At 44.8% G+C, this 7,161-nt stretch overlaps 1 pseudogene; it reads right to left on the reverse strand.

Moving 5' to 3' along the window:
- Positions 1-1,463: 1,463 nt before the first annotated feature.
- On the reverse strand, positions 1,464-6,957 carry LOC106302810 (annotated as a pseudogene).
- Between the last annotated feature and the right edge of the window lie 204 nt (positions 6,958-7,161).

Here is a 7,161-nt window from a genome sequence, read left to right on the forward strand (position 1 = left end):
GATCGATATATACAACTCTCGATCGATCGACATAAGCGCATTACTGTCGATCGACGTAAGGACCTCGTCGTCAATCGATAGCGCGGAAACATAAAATTTATGTGCTAGCTGCATCGTGTCAGTGTGTCTAACCCATAAGTATCAGTCAGCTAGGTTAACTCTGTAGACAATCCAAACACATGCAAGGTCATCAAAATAAATAAAATCTAGTCATAACATAGAATAATATGTTCGAAAGTAAATCTTAATAGTACGAAGGTAAAAGAAAACATAAGTAGATAGGAATAAAGATATGAGGACTAGTCCTCATCAGTGGTATCGTCGCTGGAGGTGCCTCTGTGCTGGTGTGATGGTCCTGCTGCCAACGGTGAGCTGGCTCACACACTCCTCCTGCTCGAACAGCGACATCGCGATACTCTGGCCCAGATGGCAGTGAGAGCATCGACTACGACGCGCTGGAAATCTCCCTCAGGGCATGTAGACATGTCTAGCATAGGCGGGAATGGCGGGAGTGCGGCCTCGGGCTGATGCGGGTGAGGTCCTCCAGGTCGCTGGACCGTGTAACGTCGCGTCATGGTAGCTGGGACGCGGAGGAGGCGTGGGTCAGGGCGGAACTGAAATTTAGCAAGGCCGTGGTCGATGTCCGTGAATGTAGGAAATGGCAACCTCACCAAGTGTCTGTCGTTCTCGTCCCTGAAGCACCAGTCACGGTCTTCCTTGAGCCACTGAGTGCTTGTGAGATGGGCTGCATCCATGTAGACGATCCGGTCATCCATCTCAGCATCGTCTAACGGGACTCCGCAATGTATGAAGATCAGGGTAAGTAGGCTCCCGACCGTCTCCTTCTTCTTTCCCTGTGACTGAAACAGTTTCATCTTAAGCTTGACCAGATGCTCAGCAAAGACGGCTCCAATGTTGGGCCACACGTCGTCAGCGGGCTCCTCGATGTTTTCCATGTGAACCAAACTCCTCACCGCGTAATAGACCAATGTGAGCTCGTGGACCCGAACCTTTTTAGGTTCCATTTTGCACAACAGAGTGTGGGCAAGGACCTTCATGAAGTAGCGAATAGTCGGGTGACGGATGTCTGTCTGAAGAGTCTTGGCGGAGTCGAAGTAACTTGTAGCTATGTGCTCCCAGAATGTCGAAATCCCTGGGAAGTCGTGGACGATGGGGTCGAACCCGCAGATAGTGCAGAGAGTCGAGAGAGGGACACTGTAGCGGATGCCGCGAATGAAGAAGGTCAAGACACCCTCGTTAGCTCTCTTCGCCCTCTCGTTGGCATCGTAGACATTCACCGTGGCCATGAACTGGCAGACCAGCTACGGGTAGAGAACCTGTGGGTTAGTGGCTAAGTTCCCCATACCCAGCTCTAAGAACAAGTCCTCGAGGGCCGATTGGATGCCCAAAGCTCGGATCACGTCTGGATCGACGAACCATGTCGGCTCAATGGAGACCTTCAGTCAGTCATTATAGAATATGCTGTCATAGTCGTCCCACGTGTCCACGATCGCGCGGTTTCTACATGTCGCGCTCTTTGCCGCTTTACGTGTGTCGTCGAAGCGGTCAAAGAGTGGGATAAGCTCGTCCTCGTGCTTGCGTGGCCAAGGGTATTGGTCGTAAACCGGTGGTGGTGGCGGAGCTGCGCTACTGCCGCCTATTCATACATATGCAACCAAAAACCATAAACGAAATTAGGAGTTCAGTTCGGTTTGATGGTTTGGTAAAAATATCGATCGACGGAACTAGTGGATGTCGATCAATGTTTTGGTGCGACAATCGATCGATGAAACATGTGTATCATCGGTCGATTCCACCTTCGCGGGAACCTGCAAAAACCCATGGATGCAATTGGATGTGCATGGCATACATAATCGGTTAATCGATCAGTAATCCCTATTCTATAACTCTTTTAGCATGAATCGATCTATAAGGGCCCGAAAATCCCGATTCTAGCTCATTCTCTATTTCAACCCTAGCAAGAACAAAAATTTAGAAAATTTCATGTTCATACCATGATGATGCGTGAGTTAAGCGATCTAGACGGATAGAGGGTTGAAAATCGAGTGGATTGAGCGAAGAAATCGCCGAAATTGGCCGAAAACGAGAGAGAAATGAGATGGGAGTGTGTTCTTAGGGTTTTCGGGTTTGTGTGAATGTCGACTTAAGTGTCGACTTAATATGAACCCGCGTCTGTTCATTTACTATCGATAGACGACGGAGGGTCTTCGTCGATCGACAGATGTTATGTTTTCAGCAGCTTTTTTTTTTTTTTTTACTAAATCCTAATTAGCTAAAGACTTGAAATGGGTTGCCTCCCATTCAGCGCTTATTTTAAGTCCTTAGCTTCACTCGACGTTTGATTTTCTAATTATCGGGAAGGGGGACTAAGTTTATAGGCCCGCTATTTGGTGGTTTAGCCCAATAGTGCTTTACTCGTTGGCCATTTACCGTGAATTCGACTCCTTTATTATTTATAAGCGTAATGGCCCCATAAGGATTTATGTTCACAACAGTGAAAAGACCAGACCAACGAGATCGGAGTTTTCTGGGGAACAGTGTTAGCCGAGAGTTATATAGCAACACTTGATCGTTTGGTTCAAAGTGCCGGGAAATGATCTTTTTATCGTGATATGCTTTCGCTTTTTCTTTGTATATCTTCGAACTCTCGTAGGCTAAATATCTAATCTCATCCAGTTCGTTGAGCTGCACGAGCTGCATGAGTCTCCTTTCGGCAGCCGGTTTGATATCAAAGTTTAATAATTTAATATCCCAGGCTGCCTTGTGTTCCAGCTCGATTGGTAAGTGACATGATTTCCCATACAGTAGGTGAAAAGGGATGGTTCCTAAAGGAGTTTTGAACGTGGTCCTGTATGCCCATTGTGCGTTGTCCAATTTTCTAGACCAATCTTTTCGAGATGTTCCAAGAGTTTTTTCTAAGATTTCTTTGATTTGTCGATTTGAGACTTCTACCTGCTCGCTCGTCTGCGGGTGGTATGGTGTAGCAACTCTATGGTGCACTCCGTTCTTCCGGAGTAGTCCTTCAAAAATCTTGTTAATGAAATGGGATCCACCGTCACTTATGACTACTCGGGGAATTCCAAATCTCGGGAAGATGATGCTTTTGAAAAGCTTAATAACGACGAACGCATTATTCGTTGGGAAGCTAGTGCTTCGACCCATTTTGACACATAATCAACAGCGACTAAGATGTACTTATTCCTGTAAGAGGAAGGGAAATGACCCATGAAATATATTCCCCAACAGTCAAATACTTCTACTTCTAGAATAGATTTCTGTTCCATTTCATGTCTTTTACTGATTTTTCCTCTCCGTTGACATCTGTCGCATTGTGCTATGAATGCATGAGCATCGCGAAACATGGTTGGCCACCAGAATCCTGCTTGAAGGATTTTTGATACCGTTTTAAAAGTTGCAAAATGCCCAGCATAATCGGATCCAAGGCATTGGAATAAAATGTCGGGTATTTCAGTTTCGGTGACACAGCGTCTATACATCCCGTCAGAGAAGTGTTTGTAGAGATATGGTTCGTCCCAGTGATATCTCCTAACTTCTCTTAAAAACTTCTTCCTTGTATAGCCTCGCAACTCTTCGGGCTCTATGTCAGCTGCTAAGTAGTTTACTATATCAGTGTACCAAGGTCTGCACTTTGAACCTTGCCCGATCACGTGCACTTCCCGATGAAGACTTTCATCTACGGGGGGAGCACGGTCTGGGTATAGCTCGATGTACGCGACATTAACTTTTATATCAAAGGTGATGGTTCTAGGATTTGTCTTTTTGGTTAGATCATCTGAATTGTCGATCGACCTACTATCGTCATCATCGATCAACCTGGTACTACCGTAATCGATCGACATGGCATCGTTGTCATCGATCGACTGGTCCTCGAAAATGAGACATACATTCCCGATGAATGAATCTGTTTGGTAAACGTTTTCAGTTGGTAAAAAATCATCGATAGAGACGTCGTTTTCTATTCTTATCCGGGAAAGATGATCGGCAACTCCGTTTTCTACTCCTCTTTTATCTTTAATCTCGATGTCGAATTCTTGAAGTAGAAGGATTCATCGCAGGAGTCGTGGTTTCGCATCTTTCTTTTGCATTAAATATTTAATTGCAGCGTGGTCAGTATGGACGATGACTCGCGAACCGACCAGGTATTGGCGAAACTTTTCAAATGCATAAACTACAGCAAGCAGTTCTTTTTCTGTTGTTGTGTAGTTCCTTTGTGCCTCGTCGAGTGTTCGACTGGCATAATAAAATGCATGTAGCTTTTTGTCTTTCCTTTGGCCTAGAACTGCTCCGACAGCGAAATCGCTCGCATCGCACATGATTTCGAAAGGAAGATTCCAGTCAGGTGCTTGTACGATGGGGGCAGTTATCAAGGCTTTCTTTATTTCTTCAAAAGACTTCACGCATTCTGGTGAGAAGTCGAATTTAACTTCTTTACAGAGGAGGGAGGTGAGAGGTCTAGCGATTTTACAAAAAATCTTGTATGAACCTCCTGTAAAATCCGGCATGTCCGAGTAAACTTCTCACGTCTTTTACGTTTGTGGGTGCCGGCAGACCGGTCATTACTTCAATTTTTGCCCGATCTACTTCTATACCATCAGCGGACACTTTATGTCCTAGGACGATTCCATCGTTAACCATAAAGTGGCATATTTCCCAATTTAGAACCATGTTCTTTTCTTCACATCTTGCCAAGACTTTACATAGGTTATCGAGACAGTTTTTGAAACTGGATCCATATACTGAGAAATCGTCCATAAAGACGTCCATGAAATCTTCTATCATATCAGTAAAGATTGACATCATGCATCGTTGGAAGGTGGCAGGGGCATTACAAAGACCGAATGGCATTCTGCGGTACGTGAATGTTCCATAAGGGCATGTAAAGGTGGTCTTTTCTTGATCGTCAGGATGTATAGGGATTTGGAAAAATCCAGAGTATCCGTCAAGAAAACAGTAGTATTGGTGATTTGCCAATCTTTCCCACATTTGATCAATGAAGGGTAAGGAAAAGTGATCTTTTCTGGTGGCAGCGTTTAGCTTCCTATAATCGATACACATTCGTTTTCCAGTGACAGTTCGTGTGGGAATGAGTTCGTCCTTGTCATTCTTCACTACAGTGATTCCGCCCTTTTTTGGTACGACATGCACGGGGCTAACCCAATTGCTATCCGAAATCGGGAAAATGACTCCGGCGTCTAGAAGTTTAATTATTTCCTTTTTAACAACTTCTTTCAAGTTTGGGTTCAGTCGCCTTTGGTGTACCACTGACGATTTTGAACCGTCTTCTAAGTGAATCCGGTGCATGCACAGATCTGGAGAAATGCCAGGAATATCCTCGAGAGGGTATCCGAGGGCTTTCCTATATTTGCGTAGTTTATGTAATAACAAGGCTAATTCTCCATTGGTCAGGTTGGCGTTCACGATTACGGGGTAGGGATTTTTATAGAGAAATGCATATTTGAGTCCGGCGGGTAGCTGTTTTAACTCAATTTTGGTGCTTTTTCGGGATCCCATTTCTCCAAGGAGGATGGTTGTCGGTCGACAGCGATCAACGTTGATTTCCGAAGTGTCATCCTCTAAGTCATCAACGTTCGCTATTTCCATACTCGCGTCCATTAATCGTGTGTATTCCTCAGTTCTACTGTCGACACTAAATGTTTGTTCTTCACTAGATGTGACTATATTCTCCAGGGGATCATCTGAGCACATGTTTATGAAAGATTCTTCAGTCAATTCACAGATATCATCCACATAGGAAGTCTGTTTATTGATTAAGGGTCGTCTTATCAGCTTATCCATGTCGAAGGTCATCGGAATGTTTCCAATGTTTAGACTTATTCTACCCTCCTTGACATCGATTATCGCACCTGCTGTAGCTAGAAACGGTCTACCTAAAATGAGGGTATCCTTTTGTTCATTTCGGTATTTCAGCACCATGAAATCCGTTGGGACGTGACAGTTATTAATCCTTATCGGCACGTCGTCAAGCACTCCCTCAGGTAATCTAACGGATCTATCAGCCAGAACCAGAGTTATATTGGTAGATTTGAACGTGTCGTATCCTAGGGATATCGCAACAGAGTGCGGCATGAGGTTCACGCTGGAGCCTAGGTCACAAAGGGATCGAGAAAAACTTTTATTCCGTATGTTGCAAACCACAACAAAGCTGCCCGGATCGGGTCTCTTGATCGGAGTTTCACCTTGGATTATTGCACTTACTTCCTCTGAAACCATCATGACGCTACGCTCAGCGGCTGAAAACTGTTGGATACCATGTCTTTTACATATTTTTTTAGTGAAGGTGATACTTTTATGGCATCACTCAATGGAATCTCCAACGTGATCTTGTCGAATGCTTTCTTGCAGATTGCTTTATCTAACTCGCGCGTCTTGTTAGGAGGGAAAGGTGGTAGAGTTCTATACACTCTTTCCATGGCTGGTTCAGCAGGAGTTGAGTCGATCGACATTGTTTCCACATTGTCGATCGATATTTCCTGTAGTGTGTCGATCAACGTTGATCCTTTCTTGTCGATCGATTTCCACATCTTCTTCCAACCTTTCTTCTTCCTCCTCGAGGCCGATGGCCGCTTCCTCAGTGTTGGGCAGCTCTTTCTCTCGAGGTGTTTCTAAATCGGTATTGGGAGCATCGAGGATTATCGGGCGTGACCTATTTTCACCGATTTCCTCAACAACGGCATGTTTTTCTGCGTTGTTGATTTCTATTGTGCTCGGAATTAGGCGTTTTCCGCTTCTTAGTAACACCGCATTAACCTGACATTTCGGGCTCGCGTCAGTCCGCCCAGGGAGATGTCCTGCCTCTCTTTTGATGGCGGTTACGTTTTCCGCGACCTGACCATCCAGTCTCTTAATGTGTTCACTTAAGGCGTCGAATTTCCTCATTAGCTCACTGAACATCATGTCAGTTTTTTCCGTTCAGGTCAGTGGCCAATTTGCAATTTCCCGTGAACGCTTGGTTTAGCCTAAACTTAGCTCTGCCTCGGCGCGATCCAACAGTAGCATTGTAACTTTGAGTAAAGCTATCGGGGCTAGGGATAGGGTACTTATTTTTCAAGGTTTGGGTATCTATGAAATCTACTTGATGTTCTAATTCAGATAGGGTGT

The sequence above is a fragment of the Brassica oleracea genome, chromosome C7, assembly GCF_000695525.1.
Source record: "Brassica oleracea var. oleracea cultivar TO1000 chromosome C7, BOL, whole genome shotgun sequence".
NCBI lineage: Eukaryota > Viridiplantae > Streptophyta > Magnoliopsida > Brassicales > Brassicaceae > Brassica > Brassica oleracea.